The sequence below is a fragment of the Heptranchias perlo genome, chromosome 33 (assembly GCF_035084215.1).
Source record: "Heptranchias perlo isolate sHepPer1 chromosome 33, sHepPer1.hap1, whole genome shotgun sequence".
Lineage (NCBI taxonomy): Eukaryota > Metazoa > Chordata > Chondrichthyes > Hexanchiformes > Hexanchidae > Heptranchias > Heptranchias perlo.
In genome coordinates this window covers 3994639-4016632 of record NC_090357.1, presented here as the reverse complement: position 1 = coordinate 4016632, position 21994 = coordinate 3994639, and the positions used below count along the sequence as shown (strand labels likewise).

The 21994-nt window shown below is 54.9% G+C and overlaps 1 protein-coding gene and 1 long non-coding RNA gene across 4 annotated transcripts in view; one reads left to right on the top strand and one right to left on the bottom strand.

Moving 5' to 3' along the window:
* LOC137301289 (interleukin-18-like) overlaps positions 1 to 21994 on the top strand; it is a 66567-nt gene that overhangs the window by 24451 nt on the left and 20122 nt on the right. Inside the window, exon 1 of one of the 3 annotated variants that reach the window (XM_067970744.1) lies at positions 7851 to 7945. The exons of the other annotated variants lie outside the window; for them this stretch is intronic. The gene's annotated coding sequence lies outside the window, so the exon portion shown is untranslated. Of the gene's footprint in view, positions 1 to 7850; positions 7946 to 21994 lie in introns of those variants that run through there. 3 annotated transcript variants of the gene reach the window in all.
* Positions 352 to 21553, bottom strand: LOC137301290 (uncharacterized). The gene is made up of 4 exons (XR_010958261.1): positions 21401 to 21553; positions 6092 to 6152; positions 3770 to 3889; positions 352 to 469 (listed from the first exon to the last, which is right to left on the bottom strand). It is a non-coding gene; the product is annotated as an uncharacterized lncRNA (long non-coding RNA).

The window sequence follows — 21994 nt, the reverse complement described above, 5'->3', positions numbered from 1 at the left end:
TGCAATTAGTCCCACTCCCCCTGCTCCTTCCCCATAGCTCCGCTAATTTTTTTCCCCTTTCAAGTATTTATCCAATTCGCTTTTGAAAGTTATTATTGAATCTGCTTCCAGATCATAACAACTCGCCTCAAAAAATAATTCTCATCGTCCCCCCCCCCCGATTCCTTTGCCAATTATCGTAAATCTGTATCTTCTGGTTACTGACCCTCCTGCCAGTGGAAACAGTTTGTCCCCATCAAAACCCTTCACATCACAAGGTGCATTCACCCAATAAATCATTGGAGGAGCTTAGAGTTTAAAAATTATTTTACCTTCCTTTGCTACTTTTCTTTTGTTGTCACATACCTGTGTTTGTACTTTGTGGATGAGGTCACATATCTCGCTAATCAGATGAACTTGGAATCCATTGGCCATGATCTCCAGGCCATTGTACGTCACGATGTATTTGTAATATTTTTCAATCACTTTTCTGGAAATGAAAGCAGACAGATCACTTAAGCCAAGTTGCTCGGGTCTAGAACTCTGTTTTGTTGACAGAAATAGCATTCAGGTGAGTAAACTCAGGTGATTCCTCAGTCCCAGTGAGGAGCTACAACACTGTAACCCACCCAACTGCTGACCGGCACTGCCCTCCAATGTGCCTCCCCGTGAATTCATCGCTATGCTTCCAATATTTGTCAATATCTCAAGATGCCGACACCAACAGATCTCGATGTTCTGATTTGCTAAAAACAGACCTTGCCTAAACTCCACACCCACAAAGTTCAAATTTCTTTAGTGCCTTCATCCAAAACGCTGCTGCCCGTATCCTAACTCGCCCCAAACCCGTTCACCCATCACCCCCTGTGCTTGCTGATTAGCTCCCAGTCTGGCAAGTTCCTATCCTGGTGGTCCAATCCCTCCATGGCCCATGGCCCATGGCCCATGGCCCTCGCCCTCCCTATCTCTGTAACCTCCTCCAGCCTACAACCCTCCCAGATCTCTGCCACTCCTACAAAATGGATAAGAGATTGACACCACCTGAATACAATTAACACTACTTGATATAAATCACAAGATAAAACCTAGGTCTTTGACCAAGCTTTTGGTCACCTGTCCTAATATCTCCTTATGTGCTCAGTGCCAAATTTTTTGTCTGATAATGTTCCTGTGAAGCGCCTTGGGATGTTTTATTAGGAAGGGAGGGGAAGGAAGAGGAAGGGAGGGAAGGAAGGGGAGGGAAGGGAAGGGGGGAGGGAGGAAGGGGGGAGGGAGGAAGGGGGGAGGGAGGAAGGGGGAGGAAGGGAGGAAGGGGAGGAAGGGGAAGGGAGGAAGGGGGAGGGAGGAAGGGGAAGGGAGGAAGGGGGAAGGGAGGAAGGGGGAAGGGAGGAGGGGGAAGGGAGGAGGGGAAGGGAGGAAGGGAGGAAGGGGGAAGGAGGAAGGGGGAAGGGAGGAAGGGAGGAGGAGGAAGAAGAAGAGGAAGGAGGAGGAGGAGGAAGAAGAAGAGGAAGGGAGGAGGAGGAGGAAGAAGAAGAGGAAGGGAGGAGGAGGAAGAAGAAGAGGAAGGAGGAGGAGGAGGAGGAGGAGGAGGAGGAGGAGGAGGAGGAGGAGGAGGAAGAAGGAAGAGGAAGGGAGGAGGAGGAGGAGGAAGAAGAAGAGGAAGGGAGGAGGAGGAGGAAGAAAGAGGAAGGGAGGAGGAGGAGGAGGAGGAAGAAGAGAGGAAGGAGGAGGAGGAGGAGGAGGAAGAGAAGAGGAAGGGAGGAGGAGGAGGAGAGGAAGAGAAGAGGAAGGGAGGAGGAGGAGGAGGAAGAAGAAGAGGAGGGAGGAGGAGGAGGAGGAAGAAGAAGAGGAAGGGAGGAGGAGGAGGAGGAAGAAGAGGAAGGGAGGAGGAGGAGGAGGAAGAAGAAGAGGAAGGGAGGAGGAGGAGGAGGAAGAAGAAGAGGAAGGGAGGAGGAGGAGGAGGAAGAAGAAGAGGAAGGGAGGAGGAGGAGGAGGAAGAAGAAGAGGAAGGGAGGAGGAGGAGGAGGAGGAGGAAGAAGAGAGGAAGGGAGGAGGAGGAGAGAGGAAGAAGAAGAGGAAGGGAGGAGGAGGAGGAGGAAGACGAAGAGGAAGGGAGGAGGAGGAGGAGGAGGAGGAAGAAGAAGAGGAAGGGAGGAGGAGGAGGAGGAGAGGAAGAAGAGAGAGGAAGGGAGGAGGAGGAGGAGGAGGAAGAAGAAGAGGAAGGGAGGAGGAGGAGGAGGAAGAAGAAGAGGAAGGGAGGAGGAGGAGGAGGAGGAAGAAGAAGAGGAAGGGAGGAGGAGGAAGAAGAAGAGGAAGGGAGGAGGAGGAGGAGGATGAGAAGAAGAGGAAGGAGGAGGAGGAAGAAGAAGAGGAAGGGAGGAGGAGGAGGAGGAAGGAAGAGGAGGAGGAGGAGGAGGAGGAGGAAGAGGAAGGGAGGAGAGGAGGAGGAAGGCGAGGAGGAGGAGGAGGAAGGGAGGAGGAGGAGGAGGAAGAAGAAGAGGCAAGGAGGAGGAGGAGGAGGAGGAGAGACAGAGAAGGAGGAGGAGGAAGAAGAAGAAGAGGAAGGAGGAGGAGGAGGAAGAAGAGGGAGGAGGAGGAGGAGGAAGAAGAAGAAGAGGAAGGGAGGAGGAGGAGGAAGAAGAAGAAGAGGAAGGGAGGAGGGAGGAGGAAGAAGAAGAGGAAGGGAGGAGGAGGAAGAAGAAGAGGAAGGGAGGAGGAGGAGGAGGCAAGAAGAAGAGGAAGGGAGGAGGAGGAAGAAGAAGAGGAAGGAGGAGGAGGAGGAGGAGGAAGGAGGAGGAGGAGGAGGAGGAGGAAGAGGAAGGGAGGAGGAGGAGGAGGAGGAGAAGAAGAAGAGGAAGGGAGGAGGAGGAGGAGGAAGAAGAAGAGGAAGGGAGGAGGAGGAGAAGAAGAGGAAGGGAGGAGGAGGAGGAGAAGAGAGAGGAAGGGAGGAGGAGGAGAAGAAGAGGAACGGGAGGAGGAGGAGGAGGAAGGGAGGAGGAGGAGGAGGAGGAGGAGGAAGAAGAAGAGGAAGGGAGGAGGAGGAGGAGAGAAGAAGAGGAAGGGAGGAGGAGGACAGAGAAGAAGAGGAAGGGGAGGAGGAGGAAGAAGAGGAGGAGGAGGAGGAGGAAGAAGAAGAAGAGGAAGGGAGGAGGAGGAGAAGAAGAAGAGGAAGGGAGGAGGAGGAGGAAGAAGAGGAAGGGAGAGGAGGAGGAAGAAGAGGAAGGGAGGAGGAGAGAGGAAGAAGAGGAAGGGAGGAGGAGGAAGAGAAGAGGAAGGGGAGGAGGAAGAAGAAGAGGAAGGGAGGAGGAGGAAGAAGAAGAGGAAGGGAGGAGGAGGAAGAAGAAGAGGAAGGGAGGAGGAGGAAGAAGAAGAGGAAGCGGAGGCAGGAGGAAGAAGAGGAAGGGAGGAGGAGGAGGAAGAAGAGGAAGGGAGGAGGAAGAAGAAGAGGAAGGAGGAGGAGGAAGAAGAGGAAGGGAGGAGGAGGAAGAGGAAGGGAGGAGGAGGAAGAAGAGGAAGGGAGGAGGAGGAAGAGAGGAAGGAGGAGGAGGACAGAAGAGGAAGGGAGGAGGAAGAGGAAGGGAGGAGGAGGAAGAGAGGAAGGGAGGAGGAGGAAGAAGAGGAAGGGAGGAGGAGGAAGAAGAGGAAGGGAGGAGGAGGAAGAGAGGAAGGGAGGAGGAGGAAGAAGAGGAAGGGAGAGGAGGAAGAAGAGGAAGGGAGGAGGAGGAAGAAAGGGAGGAGGAGGAAGAGGACGGAAGAGGAAGGGAGGAAGAAGGAATAAAAATATGCAAACCTTGAATGTTGAGGAAACTGCTTCTGAACGCCTTCAAATTATTCCAGAGAGAGTGTCAGCAACCATGGGATCATGGCTGGTTCCTTCCTCAATCCCAACTTCAGGCAACATGGGGCGTGGCTATAGGCAAAGGGCCAGAGTGTCAATATATTCCCAGGGGGGGAGGAAAGAGGAAGAAAGGGAGGGAGGAGGAAAGGGGGGGGGAGGAAAGGGGGGGGGAGGAAAGGGGGCGGGGGAGGAAAGGGGGGGGGGAGGAAAGGGGGGGGGAGGAAAGGGGGGGGGGGGGGAGGAAAGGGGGAGGAAAGGGGGGGGGGGGAGGCAAGGGGGGGGGAGGAAAGGGGGGGGGGGAGGAAAAGGGGGGGGGGAGGACAAGGGAGGGGGGAGGAAAGGGGGGGGGGGAGGAAGAGGGGGGGGGAGGAGGGGGAGGAAAGGGGGGGGAGGGGGGGGAGGGGGGGGGAGGGGGGGGGAGGGGGGAGGAAAGGGGGGGGCGAGGGGGGAGGAAAGGGGGGGGGGAGGGGGGAGGAAAGGGGGGGAGGGGGGGGGGAGAGGGGGGGGAGGGGGGGGGGGAGGGGGGGGGGAGGAAAGGGGAGGGGGGAGGAAAGGGGGGGGGGGGAGGAAAGGGGGGGGGGGAGGAAAGGGGGGGGGGGGGAGGAAAGGGGGGGAGGAAAGGGGGGGAGGAAAGGGGGGGAGGGGGGGGAGGAAAGGGGGGGGGAGGGGAGGGGGGGGGAGGGGAGGGGGGGGGAGGGGAGGGGGGGGAAGGAGGGGAGATAGAAAATTGGCAGTTCATTCCAAACCCCGATTACTAAGCAGTTTTAAAAATGTAACTCACAGGTCGTTCAGTTTCTTGCACAGGTAAATACACTTTATCGATCAATACTGGTTTGCCTAGGAAAGAACAATGTATGAGGCTGTTCTTGATCGAACCTTTGTGCTTCGTCACAAGACGAGACCCCATTATACCCAACAATTTTTCCCCCCCACTTTTGCTAATGGTCATAAATTTGCAAAGGCACAAGACAACCGCGCTTCAAAATCTGAACTGTTCACTGCAGTCGGGAAATCTGAATCAGAGTTCTCGGCACCTTACACGAGATTTGGGGTGGGGTGGGGTGGGGTGGGGTGGGGGGGGGGGGTGCAGTTAAAGGAGCGCTGGGGTGGGGGGGCGTGATTTGAGTGGTGCTACTGGGTTAGACACTGATCTGTCACTCCTGGCAGCTGGGTTCACAACCAGCCCAGATAGGATCTGTCTCTCCTGGCTCCAAAGGTCCTGCGTGAAATGACTTTGGGCATCCTCACCCCAGTTCCTAGTGAGCATGGACCCAGAGCACTGCTCCGAGTTGACGATCTCACTCAAAGAGGCGACAAGATTCTCTACCACAGAGGGCAGTGGATGCTCAGTTGTTGAGTATGTTCAAGGCTGAGATGGATAGATTTTTGGACACTAGGGGAAATCAAGAGATATGGGGATCGGGCAGGAAAGTGGAGTTGAGGTAGAAGATCAGCTGATCTTATTGAATGGCAGAGCAGGCTTGATGGGCCGAATGGCCTACTCCTCCTCCTATTTCTTATGTCCCAAGGTGGTTGGAGAGGGACACGGAAAAATATCAGCCTGGGAAGCATTTGATGAGACTGAGACACATTATTGGGCAGAGTAGAGGCATCTTTGCTTTACAGCCAAAGATGTGCTTTTGAAGTGTAGTCACTGTTGTAATTTAGGAAATGCAGCAGCCAATTTGTGCACAGCAAGATCCCACAAACGGCAGTGTGTGACAATGACCAGATAATCTGTTTTTGTGATGTTGATTGAGGGGTAAATATTGGCCAGGACACCGGGGAGAACTCCCCTGCCCTTCTTCAAATCGTGTCACAGGATCTTTTACGTCCACCCGAGGGGGCAGGCGGGGCCTCGGTTTAACATCACATCCAAAAGACGGCACCTCCGACGGTGCAGCACTCCCTCAGTATCACACTGGGAGCGTCAGCCTAGATTTTGTGCTCAAGCCTCTGGAGTGGGACTTGAACATATAACCTTTGGACTCAGAGTGTGCTACCCACTGAGCCACGGTTGACATGGGTCTTTTGCTTGCTCCAGGACACTCGTGAGGTTATTTGCAGGAAGGAGTCATCTGCTCCCCAGAGCAGCTCTGTTCATTTTAATGGGTATGGAGACGGAGGACCAGTCTGGGAGTGAATGTGGAGCCAGTGACCCCAGGGAACTGCTACCAGCGAAATATACTGCACGTCCTTTTGCTGTTAATGCAAGGGGAGCAACTCACAACTACCAGGTTTAGAGAACATTCAAGATGACACTCATTACTCTACCTGTCTTGCTTGAAGGTCCATTGGCAAGAATGTGGCTCCCTCAGTGCTCGATCAGCTCTTCCTGCAAAGAGGACAGAAAGGGGAGAACTGTCTTGCAGCAACATTATTCATTATCTTTAATTGGAGAACTGAAGTCTAAGCAATTGGAAAAGTATTTGCAAAGCAAGAATGGCTAGGAGGAAAAGGGCAGGGAAATGGGATTAGGGTCAATAACTTAGCTGGAAAAAAACAATTATGGCCCATGCAAGGCTGGCTGTCAAATAAGCATCCTGATAGCACAGAGGCAGTGGATAGGGCAAGGAGAGCTGGTGGAGAGATAGAACTGGGTGTCAGCCTTAGTACAAGTGGGAGCTAACCTCATCTCTGCATGTGATGTGGCCAAGGGGGAGCTTGATGAAGAGCAGGAGACCTAGGATGGATCCTTGAAGGACTCCCACGGTGACAGTGCAGGAGGGTGGTACTGATAGAGATGCTCTGGCTACTGTTGGGTAGGTAGCATTCAGCTTTAATGCCCCCGGAAGAACAAACTTGTGCCTTTACAGCCAATTAAGTACTTTTGAAGTATAGTCACTGTTGTAGGAAACGCAGCAGCCAATTTGTGCACAGCAGATCCCACAAACAGCAATCTGATAATGATCAGATAATCTGTTTTAGTGATGTTGATTGAGGAATAAATATTGGCCCAGGACACCAGGGAGAACTCCCCTGCTTTTCTTTGAAATAGTGCCATGGGATCTTTTACATCCACCTGAGAGGGCAGACAGGGCCTTGGTTTAACATCTCATCTGAAAGATCCCTCAGTACTGCACGAGGAGTGTCGGCCTGGACTTTGTGCTCAAGCCTCTAGAAGTGGGACTTGAACCTCCAACCTTCTGACTCAGAAGCGAGTGCGCTACCCACTGAGCCAGGGCTGACACCTTGGGCTAGGGAAGGAAAACTAAAGATAAACGCAGCCAGGATCCAAGTCCCACCCACTGTCAATTACGTGAATCCTGGGTAAGCACAGGATCGAGCTCTTCCAACAACAGAATAGACTTCTGATAATGCCCATCTGGTCTCACACGTTACGAATGTTATGATGGAGATGCCGGTGATGGACTGGGGTGGACAAATGTAAGGAATCTTACAACACCAGGTTATAGTCCAACAGTTTTATTTAAAAATCACAAGCTTTCGGAGGCTTTCTCCTTCGTCAGGTGACGAAGGAGAAAGCCTCTGAAAACTTGTGATTTTCAAAAACTGTTGGGGAAAGGGAAATTTATTTGCGCGGTGAGAATTTCCGAGGGTTTTTTTTTGGTGGGTGGGAAATCCGCTGATGTTTCAGTCAAAACCTCCATCTCAAGCTGGTCTTTAACAAATGGCGCAACCTTTACTGAGGCAGGACGTCATCTCGAAAAAAAAATAATGAGTAATAAAACTCTTTGTTCAACACCCTGAACACACCTCAGTTAAAAAGGCCAGTTCCTCATTTTCATTCCATTGACAGTCAACAGGCTAGGGACAGAGCTGGTGGTTAGCTCCTTAACTAATGAGCTGGCACACAGTCTGGTGAAACGAAACACACACACTTACACATACTGAGAGAGAGAAAAAAGACAAAGAGAGAGGGGGGAGAAAAAGACAAAGGTCAAATAAACATTTCTGCGGTAATGCAATTATGATGTTGCGAAGATATTTAGTGAAAATTGGAGGGGGGGTTTTTCTTGCACTCATATTTAACAGCAAGGGATCCATTGAGTTATTTTCAGATCACAGGAAATGTGACTAAAACATTCAGGAAAATTGTGACTCAGCTTACAGTTAACACACTAACTGCCCGAGTACGACTCGCGCAGACTGACTGAGACAACGAGGGTGAGTGGCAATATACGATGGGCATTAATTGCGCCACAATTAGCTGTGTTTTTGAATGAAAAATCTTGCTATTTGTTCTCTGAAACACGAACGCGGCAGCCTGATTTCGGGTGCAAGAACGACTTCTGTAAGTTTGGTTTCTTTAGACGGGTGTGAACATCTGTGTGGAAGGCAGTTTCAGCCAGAGTTTTTAAAATGCATCAAGGATTCCTCTCCTTACATTGGATTTTTTTTGGGGGGGGGTCGGGAGAACGAGGCAGATTTTACATAGAACGTGTCAGTTTTACTGCTCTAACTGTTATCAAATACTTTGTTGTTCGGAATTTGCAACTGCTTTATTTCTTTGCAAGAAAATGGGTCAGGTATTGGGTGCTTCTCTCCGCTGTAATACTTTTGAGTCTTTAGTGAGTCACATTTGTTCAAAACTTCAAGTACTGCTCCAGAACTACACAAATCGAAGCAAACAAGGGCCTAACGCCCCAGCAGTACCGTAAGGGATTTAAAATCGAACAATCAGCCTTGCAGTTTCTGCTAATTTCATATCAGTCTTCACAGTGGAAGACACATAAAACACACTGGAAATAGTGGGGACACAAGGGTCTAATGAGAGGGAGGAGCTTAAAGTGATTAAGATTGGTAAAGAAAATGTTTTAGAAAAGTTAATGGGACTAAAAGCTGACAAATCCCCTGGACCTGATGGGCTACATCCTAGGGTTTTAAAAGAGGTGGCTGCAGAGATAGTGGATGCATTGGTTTGGATCGTCCAGAATTCCCTAGATTCTAGAACAGTCCCGTGGACTGGAAGGTAGCAAATATAAGGGGAGGTGGGGGGAAGAAAACAGAACTACAGGCCAGTTAGCCTGACATCAGTCGTCGGGAAAGTGCTGGAATCCGTTATTAAGGAAGTGGTAACAGGGCACTTAGAAAATCGTAATGTGATTAGGCAGAGACAACATGGTTTTATGAAAGGGAAATCGTGTTTGACAAATCTAATGGAGTTTTTTTTTGAGGATGTAACTTGCAGGGTAGATAAAGGGGGAACCAGTGGATATAGTATATTTGGATTTTCAAAAGGCATTCCATAAGTTGCCACACAAGAGGTTGTTACACAAGATAAAGGCTCATGAGGTTGGGGGTAATATATTAGCATGGATAGAGGATTGGTTAACGGACAGAAAACAGAGAGTAGGGATAAACGGGTCATTTTCAGGTTGGCAGGCTGTAACTAGTGGGGTACCACAAGGATCAGTGCTTGGGCCTCAGCTATTTACAATCTATATTAATGACTTAGATGAAGGGACCGAGTGTAATATATCCAAGTTTGCTGATGATACAAAGCCAGGTGGGAAAGCAAACTGTGAGGAGGGCACAAAGAGTCTGCAAAGGGATATAGACAGATTAAGTAAGTGGGCAAGAAGGCAGCAGATGGAGTATAATGTGGGGAAATGTGAGGTTATTCACTTTGGTAGGAAAAATAGAAAAACAGAATATTTTTAAATGGTGAGAAACTGTTAAATGTTGGTGCTCAGAGAGATTTGGGTGTCCATGTACACAAAACAAAGTTAGTAGGTACAGCAAGCAATTGGGAAGGCAAATTGTATGTTGGCCTTTATTGCAAAGGGGTTGGAGTACAAGAGTAAGGAAGTTTTGATGCAATTGTACAGGGCTTTGGTGAGATCACACCTGGAGTACTGTGTACAGTTTTGGTCTCCTTACCCAAGGAAGGATATACTTGCCTTAGAAGTGGTGCAACGAAGGTTCACTAGATTAATTCCTGGGATGACAGGGTTGTCCTATGAAAAAAGATGGAGTAGAATGGGCCTATACTCTCTGGAGTTTAGAAGAATAAGAGGTGATCTCATTGAAACATAAAAGATTCTAAGAGGAATTGACAGAATAGATGCTGAGAGGCTGTTTCCCCTGGCTGGAGAGTCTAGAACTAGGGGGCATAGTCTCAGGATAAGGGGTTGGACATTTAGGACTGAGATGAGGAGGAATTTCTTCACTCAGGAGGACCGTGAATATTTGGAATTCTCTACCCCAGCTGTGGATGCTGAGTCATTGAGAATGTTCAAGGCTGAGATCGATAGATTTTTGGACTCTAGGGGGAATCAAGGGATGTGGGGATCGGGCGGGAAAGTGGAGTTGAGGTCAAAGATCAGCCATGATCTTATTGAATGGTGGAGCAGGCTCGAGGGGCCGTATGGCCTACTCCTGCTCCTATTTCTTATGTTCTTATCGCTAAAGGCAAGGTTTTCTTATTTTAAAAAAATCATTTCTGTAGCCCTTTGAATCGACTGCTTTGGAGGCAATAATTAGATGAATCATACATTTGAAAACAGCAGCAGATGGCAAACGCACGTTTCTCTTGCTGTCAGATGTGATTTAGCCTGTGCCCCAGGCGGTGAAGAAACCAACTTTCCCCCTCCCAGTGAGTCTTATGAGTCAGAGCTAGATCAGCCATGGTTCAGTGGGTAGCAGTCGCGTCACAAGGTCGAGCACATAATCCAGGCTGACACTTCCAGTGTAGTACTGAGGAAGTGCTGAACTGTCGGAGGTGCCAGCCTTCGGGTGAGACGTTAAACCGAGGCCCCATCTGCCCTCTCAGGTGGACGTAAAAGATCCCACAGCCACTATCCGAAAAAGGGCAGGGGAGTTCTCCCTGATGTCCTGGGCCAATATTTATCCCTCAACCAAGATCACTAAAAAACAAATTATCTGGTCAATCACATTGCTGTTTGTGGGATCTTGCTGTGCGTAGATTGGCTGTCACGTTTCCTACATTACAACAGTGATTACACTTCATTGGCCACAGAGAGCTTTGGGACATCCTGAGGTCGTGCAAGGCGCTGTACGTATCAGAGTCTTTCTTTCCAATGAGTTGGAGCCAGATTTGTCTGTGCCTGAAGAACGGCACTCAGTACAAACGGAGAGCAGAACGAGACAACTTACACGTGTTGTGCTGGAACCAGTCGAGCTGCTAACTTGGCTCTGCTCTGCAGTTTACAAGTCAGCATAAACCGGATGTCCAGCCTTCTTTTGATGAGTCAATTAACAAAAACGCACAATTTCCTCGAATTACTCATCAGTCAAGTTGTTTTGATGCCAGACTGAACATCAGTATCAACAAACTGAGCTTGCAACCAAATCCCTGGTCTACTGCAACATTTCCAATTCTGCCCCCAAACTGATTACACAAGAGCAGTGTCACTCAATGGAAATCACTGGCTCACTAGAGATGAGGCTAAAATGGTGTCACCACTTGCACTAATTTTAGTTGAAAACACCTTAACACACACTTGCAAAATAATGGTAAATGTACTTCACATGTGGATATTTTCTTAACATTTGCCACCATTCATTAACCAAGGAGGTAAAGCACAATCCACAAAAAAAATACACTGGTTTTCATCTGACCGTTTTACCAACAAATGCACAAAAATGTTAAAGTTCACATGCACACGCCATACGTATAAATCACATGCCCTCGTTTTACTAAGTTAAAGGTGCTTTATATATGCAAGTTGTTGACTATTATTTAAGAGGATGCCAGATAAATACATGAGGGAGAAAGGAATAGATGGATACACATGGAGGCAGAGGATATGGCTGAGGTACTAAATGAGTACTTAGCATCTGTCTTTACCAAGGAAGAAGATGCTGCCAAAGTCATAGTGAGTGAAGAGGTAGTTGAGATACTGGATGGGCTAAAAATTGATAAAGGAGGTACTAGAAAGGCTGGCTGTACTTAAAGTAGAGAAGTCATTCGGTCTGGATGGGATGCACCCTAGGTTGCTGATGGAAAGGTGTACAGGGCACAATTTCAAAATTTGCAGGTGGCACAAAACTTGGAAGTGTAGTGAACAGTGAGGAGGATAGTGATAGACTTCAAGAGGATATAGACAGGCTGGTGGAATGGGCAGACACGTGGCAGATGAAATTCAATGCAGAAAAGTGTGAAGTGATACATTTTGGTAGGAAAAACGAGGAGAGGCAATATAAACTAAAGGGTACAATTCTAAAAAGGGGTGCAAGAACAGAGAAATCTGGGGGTATATGTGCACAAATCATTGAAGGTGGCAGGGCAGGTTGAGAAAGCATACGGGATCCTGGGCTTTTGAATAGAGGCATGGAGTACAAAAGCAAGGAGGTCATGATGGACTTTTATAGAATACTGGCTTGGCCACAACAGGAGTATTGTATCCAATTCTGAGCACTGCACTTTAGGAAGGATGTGAAGGCTTTAGTGAGGGTGCAGAATAGATTTACCAGAATGATTCCAGGGATGAGGAACTTCAGTTAAGTGGATAGACTGGAGAAGCTGGGGTTGTTCTCCTTGGAACAGAGACGGTTGCGAGGAGATTTGATAGAGGTATTCAAAATCATGAAGGTTCTGGACAGGGTAGATAGAGAAACTGTTCCCATTGGCGGAGGGGTCAAGAACCAGAGGACATAGATTTAAGGTGATTGGCAAACCAAAACTTTTTTTTTTAATAGTGATCTGGAATACACTGCCAGAGGTGGAGGCAGATTCAATCATGGCTTTCAAGAGGGAACTGGATAAGTACTTAAAAGGAAAAAAATTTGCAGGGCTATGGGATTGGGCGGGGGAGTGGGACTAGCTGGATTGCTCTTGCAGAGAGCCCGAACGGACTCGACGGGCCGAATGTCATAAGTTTTTAGTTACTGATCAAAGAATGCAATTCGCCACATCTAGATTGCCAATTGGCTGTACGTGGCCAGTAGCTGATGTGTTGGATAACAGTGCAGACAGCTGCAGCGGGGAAATGATGTGGAATGTGCCAGTTTGGAGATGTGCCACAGGCGGTCTGACACCGACATCTCCGCTCTATTAAACCGGGGGGGACGGTGCTGCTGAATCCCTTGTGCACCGTGACAGTCCGGTGCCTCGGTTCACCACCTGCCTGCTCCTTAAACCGACCGGGACAGCTTTACCGGCACAAAACATTTCAGCTTCCTCATGATACCATCCATTGCGAAACAGGACTTGGCAGCGATCTATTTTTCTCAATGTGAAATGGGGAAGGAAGCCAGCGGGTGCACGACCTTTGGGTTTGACCAGGCGTGAGGAGAATGGTTTCGATTCTTAAACTGGTGTTTAAAATGGTACGCGATGCCGAGGGAAGGGTTTAAGCCCAGATGTCTGGGGTCCGAAGGATATAATGAGCGGCGGACACTAGAACTTGTGTCCGTGTAGTGTGGGACACGGTGCTGTATCTGTAATGGTGCCTGGAGAGGCACAGAGTGCACCTCAAGGTCAGCTGGCAAAGCCCCCCCCACCAAATTACAAGACAGCGGGCACCTACAATAGCCTTTAATGTGGTTAAAAACTGCAGGTTAACCGGCGTGTTAAACAACGCACAAAAAGGAATTGTACAAGGAAATGAACAAAAGTACAGCAGATGCTGAAAATCTGAAGCAACTTTGAATGCATCTCAGAACAAGTGATCACAACCAGAAGTTTCTCAATCTGGGCAGCTCAGTGCCTGTGCACAATCTCAACCACCAGGGAGAGCTCGGGACTGTTTCACAAAAACTTTTAATAGAAACAGAGCGACATCCAAAAGAGAACTTGCATTTATATAGCGCCTTTCACAAACTCAGGACCTCCCAAAGCGCTTTACAGCCAATGGAGTACTTTTTGAAGTGAGGAGTCAGCCAAGATTTTGTGCTCAAGTCTCTAGAGTGGGGCTTAAACCCCAATTTTGACTCACAGGCCAAAGCACTACCCACTGAGCCCTGACTGACACTTAAAACAGTGTTTACTTTGTTGTATTTCGATAATGAGGATCTTGTAAAGCGGTTTGAATGGAAATTGGTTCCACACGATATGGGGTAAAGGTTACTGAATGCAATGACACGAGACCAAAATGTACAACAGAATTTTCATTCATACTTCCCTTCCCCACACACAGTATGAAACAGGAATGCAATAGTATAGATCACAGTGAGTGTCTCAAGAAATATTGTTTAACAGCACAGGGGAACTTTAGAGTGAAGTGGACCAGACAGTCCAGAGTTATACTGCCAGCTTCACCCACTTGGATAAGAAAGCAGAGCCCCCAACACCCAGGGTGCCTGTTCTATTTGTAATTTTAGCAAAGAGGCTGATGAGATAGTTAGCTCTTAGCTAACAATTTTTTAAAAAAAAAATATTTTTCACCACACACGCTGCAAAAGCAACTTTCATTCATGCGGCACCTTTAATGTAGAAAAACATCCCAAGGCACTTCAGAGGTAGAATCAAACAATGTACGACGAGCCAAGTAAGGAGATATTAGGAGGGATGAGCAAAAGCTTGGTCAAAAAGGTGGGTTTTAAAAAGGAGAGGGAATTCCAGAGGGCGGGGGCCTCGACTGTTGGGGACAATCCACCAATGGGGAGGAAGGATACACAAGAGGCCAGAGAAAGAGAGTTTTCAGGGGGAGGCTTGTGGGGCTGAAGGAGGTTACAGAGATAGGGAGGGGTGAGACAATAAAGGGATTTAAGCAGAAGGGTGAGGATCTTAATAAGACAATGCAGTGTGTGAAGAAGTGTAGGGTCTTCTCACTATGGCCTCAAACCTCTTCCCAGAAGTAAACACAGTGTCAGATTAACAATTTTACCCTCATTATGCTGCAGCTTTTGCATTGGATCAACAGAAGAATTGCAATACGGAGTCCATCGAGGTATTTACCATTCTGAATGCCAGCTCCTTTTGGGTAGAGGAGGGTCTTCAGTTTAATTACCTCTTTCTCCCTCCGCATGCAATAAAGTTTTAGCCCAACATGGAAAGGGAATATTAACTCCAATCAATTAAGAGACACCTCGGGATTTAAGTAGCTCCTTGAAAGTGTCAATACAGGTACATAAAGCCAAACGCATTGCGTTTTATAAATAATAAAACAGAGTAAAGAGGTAATGATAGACTTGTACAAGATAACAGTTAGGCCACAGTTTGAGTACTGTATGCAGTTTCATACTCATTACAAAAGTAATTATACTGCAAAAAAAATTACTTCATTGGCTGTGATGCGAGTTGGGATGTCTCGAGGTCGTGATAGGCACTATATAAATGCAAGTCTTTATTTCTTTGTTAATCAAAGAACAAAGCCACAGAACACGGTCAGTGTGGATTCACCGAGGATGGAAAACTATCAGGAGACAATTACAAAGCATGAGGTGAAGGGGGTAGCAGCAACACCGGCATAGGGTGGGCCGAATGCCTGTTTCTGTGCCGTAGACTCAATGTAACTTAATGTAAGAAGCGGAGACCATCGCATCTTTTAAGGGAACAGCAGATGGATACTTGAAGCAGAGTAAGATACAGAGTCAGCACAGATACAATGGGCCATAAACTGAGAAAAGTTTGGCTGACAACGAGAGGAATGAGACTATTTCTAGAAACAGTTTCCCTTTTCCAGCTAAATGTTTGCTTCAGGGCTCTAAAAACTTAACAAAAAGACACTATCAGGTTTAGTGGAAGAAACGTTCACCAGCAGCACCAAAGATTGAAAATGTGATATGTTGGCGCTACAACTTTGTACAGAGGGCGCACCGGGAATTAGTTTAATAAAACTTAGTGTTAAATACCGCGGAACACGAAAAGATGGAAATTAACCTCCGTCTTATTCAGGACAAAAAAAATATCAAAACAGCAGGGGATTAGAAACCACCCCTCCATTAGAAAGCGACCCGGGACCGAGCTGTCACCCAGTTAAATGATGTGGTCACGTGAGACCAGCGTTCAATAATAAAATAAGACTTTGGGGGGGCCGAAAGAGAGGGGGGGGGGGGCCGAAAGAGAGGGGGAGGCCGAAAGAGAGGGGGAGGGGGGGGGGGGCCGAAAGAGAGGGGGGGGGGGGGGGGCCGAAAGAGAGGGGGGGGGGGGGGCCGAAAGAGAGGGGGGGGGGGGGGGCGAAAGAGAGGGGGGGGCCGAAAGAGAGGGGGGGGGGGCCGAAAGAGAGGGGGGGGGGGGCCGAAAGAGAGGGGGGGGGGGGCCGAAAGAGAGGGGGGGGGGGGCCGAAAGAGAGGGGGGGGGGGGCCGAAAGAGAGGGGGGGGGGGGCCGAAAGAGAGGGGGGGGGGGGCCGAAAGAGAGGGGGGGGGGGGCCGAAAGAGAGGGGGGGGGGGGGCCGAAAGAGAGGGGGGGGGGGGGCCGAAAGAGAGGGGGGGGGGGGGCCGAAAGAGAGGGGGGGGGGGGCCGAAAGAGAGGGGGGGGGGGGCCGAAAGAGAGGGGGGGGGGGCCGAAAGAGAGGGGGGGGGGGGCCGAAAGAGAGGGGGGGGGGCCGAAAGAGAGGGGGGGGGGGGGGGGGCCGAAAGAGAGGGGGGGGGGGGGGGGGCCGAAAGAGAGGGGGGGGGGGGGGGGGCCGAAAGAGAGGGGGGGGGGGGGGGCCGAAAGAGAGGGGGGGGGGGGGGCCGAAAGAGAGGGGGGGGGGGGCCGAAAGAGAGGGGGGGGGGGGGGCCGAAAGAGAGGGGGGGGGGGGGCCGAAAGAGAGGGGGAGGGGGGCGAAAGAGAGGGGGAGGGGGGGGGCCGAAAGAGAGGGGGAGGGGGGCGAAAGAGAGGGGGGAGGGGGGCGAAAGAGAGGGGGAGGGGGGGGGGGCGAAAGAGAGGGGGAGGGGGGGGGCCGAAAGAGAGGGGGAGGGGGGGGGCCGAAAGAGAGGGGGAGGCCGAAAGAGAGGGGGAGGCCGAAAGAGAGGGGGAGGGGGGGGCCGAAAGAGAGGGGGAGAGGGGGGGGGGCCGAAAGAGAGGGGGGGGCCGAAAGAGAGGGGGGGGGGGGCCGAAAGAGAGGGGGGGGGGCCGAAAGAGAGGGGGGGGGGGGCCGAAAGAGAGGGGGAGGGGGGGGGCCGAAAGAGAGGGGGAGGGGGGGGGGCCGAAAGAGAGGGGGAGGCCGAAAGAGAGGGGGAGGCCGAAAGAGAGGGGGAGGCCGAAAGAGAGGGGGAGGCCGAAAGAGAGGGGGAGGCCGAAAGAGAGGGGGAGGCCGAAAGAGAGGGGGAGGGGGGGGGCCGAAAGAGAGGGGGAGAGGGGGGGGGGGGCCGAAAGAGAGGGGGGGGGGGGGCCGAAAGAGAGGGGGGGGGGGGGCCGAAAGAGAGGGGGGGGGGGGGGCCGAAAGAGAGGGGGGGGGGGGGGCCGAAAGAGAGGGGGGGGGGGGGGCCGAAAGAGAGGGGGGGGGGGGGCCGAAAGAGAGGGGGGGGGGGGCCGAAAGAGAGGGGGGGGGGGCCGAAAGAGAGGGGGGGGGGGGCCGAAAGAGAGGGGGGGGGGGCCGAAAGAGAGGGGGGGGGGGCCGAAAGAGGGGGGGGGGGGCCGAAAGAGGGGGGGGGGGGCCGAAAGAGAGGGGGGGGGGGGCCGAAAGAGAGGGGGGGGGGGGGCCGAAAGAGAGGGGGGGGGGGGCCGAAAGAGAGGGGGGGGGGCCGAAAGAGAGGGGGGGGGGGCCGAAAGAGAGGGGGGGGGGCCGAAAGAGAGGGGGGGGGGCCGAAAGAGGGGGGGGGGGGCCGAAAGAGGGGGGGGGGGGGCCGAAAGAGGGGGGGGGGCCGAAAGAGGGGGGGGGGGCCGAAAGAGGGGGGGGGCCGAAGGAGGGGGGGGGAAAGGAGGGCGAAAGAGAGGGGGGGAAAAAGGAGGGCGAAAGAGAGGGGGGGAAAAGGAGGGCGGGGGGCCGAAGGAGGGGGGGAAAGGAGGGCGAAAGAGAGGGGGGGAAAAAGGAGGGCGGGGGGAAAGAGAGGGGGAAAAAAAGGGGGGGGAAAAAGGAGGGGGGGGAGGGGGGAAAAAGGAGGGGGGGAGGGGGGAAAAAGGAGGGGGGGAGGGGGGAAAAAGGAGGGGGGGAGGGGGGAAAAAGGAGGGGGGGAGGGGGGAAAAAGGAGGGGGGGAGGGGGGAAAAAGGAGGGGGGGAGGGGGGAGGGGGGAGGGGGGGGGAGGGGGGAGGGGGGGAGGGGGGGGAGGGGGGAGGGGGAGGGGGGGAGGGGGGAGGGGGGGGAGGGGGGAGGGGGGAAAAAGGAGGGGGGGGGGGGAGGGGGGAAAAAGGAGGGGGGGAGGGGGGAAAAAGGAGGGGGGAGGGGGGAAAAAGGAGGGGGGGAGGGGGGAGGGGGGAAAAGGAGGGGGGGAGGGGGGAGGGGGGAAAAAGGAGGGGGGGAGGGGGGAAAAAGGAGGGGGGGAGGGGGGAGGGGGGAAAAAGGAGGGGGGGAGGGGGGAGGGGGGAAAAAGGAGGGGGGGAGGGGGGAAAAAGGGGAGGGGGGGAAAAAGGAGGGGGGGAGGGGGGAGGGGGGAAAAAGGAGGGGGGGGAGGGGGAAAAAGGAGGGGGGGAGGGGGGAAAAAGGAGGGGGGGAGGGGGGAGGGGGGAGGGGGGAAAAAGGAGGGGGGGAGGGGGGAGGGGGGAAAAAGGAGGGGGGGAGGGGGGAGGGGGGGAGGGGGGAGGGGGGAGGGGGGAAAAAGGAGGGGGGGAGGGGGGAGGGGGGAAAAGGAGGGGGGGAGGGGGGAGGGGGGAAAAAGGAGGGGGGGAGGGGGGGAGGGGGGAAAAAGGAGGGGGGAGGGGGGAGGGGGAAAAAGGAGGGGGGGAGGGGGGAGGGGGGAAAAAGGAGGGGGGAGGGGGGAAAAAGGAGGGGGGAGGGGGGAGGGGGGAAAAAGGAGGGGGGGAGGGGGGAGGGGGGAAAAAGGAGGGGGGGAGGGAGGAGGGGGGGAGGGGGGAAAAAGGAGGGGGGAGGGGGGAGGGGGGAAAAGGAGGGGGGGAGGGGGGAGGGGGGAAAAAGGAGGGGGGGGAGGGGGGAGGGGGGAAAAAGGAGGGGGGAGGGGGGGAGGGGGGAAAAAGGAGGGGGGAGGGGGGAGGGGGGAAAAAGGAGGGAGGAGGGGGGAGGGGGGAAAAAGGAGGGGGGGAGGGGGGAGGGGGGAAAAAGGAGGGGGGAGGGGGGAGGGGGGAAAAAGGAGGGGGGGAGGGGGGGAGGGGGAAAAAGGAGGGGGGGAGGGGGGAAAAAGGAGGGGGGAGAGGGGGAAAAAGGAGGGGGGGAGGGGGAAAAAGGAGGGGGGGAGGGGGGAAAAAGGAGGGGGGGAGGGGGGAGGGGGGAAAAAGGAGGGGGGGGGGAAAAGGAGGGGGGGAGGGGGGAGGGGGGAAAAAGGAGGGGGGGAGGGGGGAGGGGGGGAAAAAAGGAGGGGGGGAGGGGGGAAAAAGGAGGGGGGGAGGGGGGGAAAAAAGGAGGGGGGGAGGGGGGAGGGGGGAAAAAGGAGGGGGGTGAGGGGGGAGGGGGGAAAAAGGAGGGGGGGAGGGGGGGAGGGGGGAAAAAGGAGGGGGGGAGGGGGGAGGGGGGAAAAAGGAGGGGGGGAGGGGGGAGGGGGGAAAAAGGAGGGGGGGAGGGGGGAGGGGGGAAAAAGGAGGGGGGTGGGGAGGGGGGAGGGGGAGGGGGAAAAAGGAGGGGGGGAGGGGGGGAGGGGGGAAAAGGAGGGGGGGAGGGGGGAGGGGGGAAAAAGGAGGGGGAGGGGGAGGGGGGAAAAGGAGGGGGGAGGGGGGAGGGGGGAAAAAGGAGGGGGGAGGGGGGAGGGGGGAAAAAGGAGGGGGGGGGAGGGGGGAGGGGGAAAAGGAGGGGGGAGGGGGGAGGGGGAAAAGGAGGGGGGAGGGGGGAGTGGGGAGGGGGGAGGGGGGAAAAAGGAGGGGGGGAGGGGGGAGGGGGGAAAAGGAGGGGGGGAGGGGGGAGGGGGGGAAAAAGGAGGGGGGGAGGGGGGAGGGGGGAAAAAGGAGGGGGGGAGGGGGGAGGGGGGAAAAAGGAGGGGGGGGAGGGGGGAGGGGGGAAAAGGAGGGGGGGAGGGGGGAGGGGGGAAAAAGGAGGGGGGGAGGGGGGAGGGGGGAAAAAGGAGGGGGGGAGGGGGGAGGGGGGAAAAGGAGGGGGGGAGGGGGGGAAAAGGAGGGGGGGTGGGGTTGGGGGAAAAGGAGGGGGGGGAGGGGGGGAAAGGAGGGGGGGGGAGGGGGGGAGGGGGGAGGGGGGTGGGAGGGGGGAGGGGGGAGGGTGGGAGGGGGGGGAGGGGGGAGGGGGGAGGGGGGAGGGGGGAAAAGGAGGGGGGGAGGGGGGAGGGGGGAGGGGGGAAAAGGAGGGGGGTAGGGGGGAGGGGGGAAAAAGGAGGGGGGGAGGGGGGAGGGGGGAAAAAGGAGGGGGGGAGGGGGGAGGGGGGAAAAGGAAGGTGGGGAGTGGGGGAAAAAGGAGGGGGGGAGGGGGGAAAAAGGAGGGGGGAGGGGGGGAAAAGGAGGGGGGGAGGGGGGAAAAGGAGGGGGGGAGGGGGTTAGGGGGGAGGGGGGAAAAGGAGGGGGGAGGGGGGAAAAGGAGGGGGGGAGGGGGAGGGGGGGAGGGGGGAAAAAGGAGGGGGGGAGGGGGGAGGGGGGAGGGGGGAAAAGGAGGGGGGAGGGGGGAAAAAGGAGGGGGGGAGGGGGAAAAGGAGGGGGGGAGGGGGGAAAAAGGAGGGGGGGGAGGGGGGGAAAAAGGAGGGGGGGAGGGGGGAAAAGGAGGGGGGGAGGGGGGAAAAAGGAGGGGGGGAGGGGGGAAAAGGAGGGGGGAGGGGGGAAAAGGAGGGGGGGAGGGGGGAAAAAGGAGGGGGGGAGGGGGGAAAAGGAGGGAGGGGGAGGGTGGGAAAAAGGAGGGGGGGAGGGGGGATGGGGGGAGGGGGGGAAAAGGAGGGGGGGATGGGGGGAAAAGGAGGGGGGGGAGGGGGGGAGGGGGGGAACAAGGAGGGGGGGAGGGGGGGAGGGGGGAAAAAGGAGGGGGGGAGGGGGTGGAAAAAGGAGGGGGGGAGGGGGGAGGGGGGAAAAAGGAGGGGGGGAGGGGGGAGGGGGGAAAAAAGGAGGGGGGGAGGGGGCGAGGGGGGAAAAAGGAGGGGGGGGAGGGGGGGGGGGAGGGGGAAAAAGGGGGGGGGGAGGGGGGGGGGGAGAGGGGGAGGGGGGAGGTGGGGAGGGGGGAAAAAGGAGGGGGGGAGGGGGGAGGGGGGAAAAAGGAGGGGGGGAGGGGGGAGGGGGGAAAAAGGAGGGGGGGAGGGGGGAGGGGGGAGGGGGGAAAAAGGAGGGGGGGAGGGGGGAGGGGGGAGGGGGGAGGGGGGAAAAAGGAGGGGGGGAGGGGGGAGGGGGGAAAAAGGAGGGGGGAGGGGGGAGGGGGGAAAAAGGAGGGGGGGAGGGTGGAGGGGGAGGGGGGAGGGGGGGGGGGAGGAGGGGAGGGGAGGGGAAGGATGGCGGGGAAGGATGGGGGGGGGAAGAGAGGGGATGGGGGGGAGGGAAAGAGAGGGGAGGAGGGGGGGGGGGGGAGGAGGGGGGGGGGGAGGGAAAGAGAGGGAGGAGGGAGGGGGCGGCAGCGCTCACCCCGCGGGCAGGCTCGGTATTCGGGTCCAGTCCGGCCCGGACACTTTGTAACTTTCCGCCCCGTTTGCTACAAGTTCGCGGAGGGGCGCGAGCGGCGGTTGTTGTTGTTGTTTCGATTTATTTCACAAGTTAACTAACTTCATAAAACTTCCTCCTCCTCCTCCTCCTCCTCCGGCGAGGGACCCGGGAACCGGCTTTCTGTCCCGGATCGGTCCCGGCTGTAAATCCCGCTCCCGCCTCATTCACTCGGAAAATAAACTTAACTTTCTTTTAGACCGAAGTTCCCTCGGATTGTCATTCGAGGGCGGGACCGGGTCATTCGCCCACCGCTGGCACCACCTGTTTAGCCCCTCCCCGAGTGTCAGGCAATGTTTGGGGTTATTCGAGTTTATTTATTCTGATCACAAATAAAACCCCTGAGAGCAGAGAGAGAAATCCCACTGAAGGAGGGGGGGGGGCAACATCCCACTGAAGGAGGGTGGGGGGGGCAACATCCCACTGAAGGAGGGTGGGGGGGCAACATCCCACTGAAGGAGGGGGGGCAACATCCCACTGAAGGAGGGTGGGGGGGCAACATCCCACTGAAGGAGGGGGGGCAACATCCCACTGAAGGAGGGTGGGGGGGCAACATCCCACTGAAGGAGGGGGGGCAACATCCCACTGAAGGAGGGTGGGGGGGCAACATCCCACTGAAGGAGGGTGGGGGGGCAACATCCCACTGAAGGAGGGTGG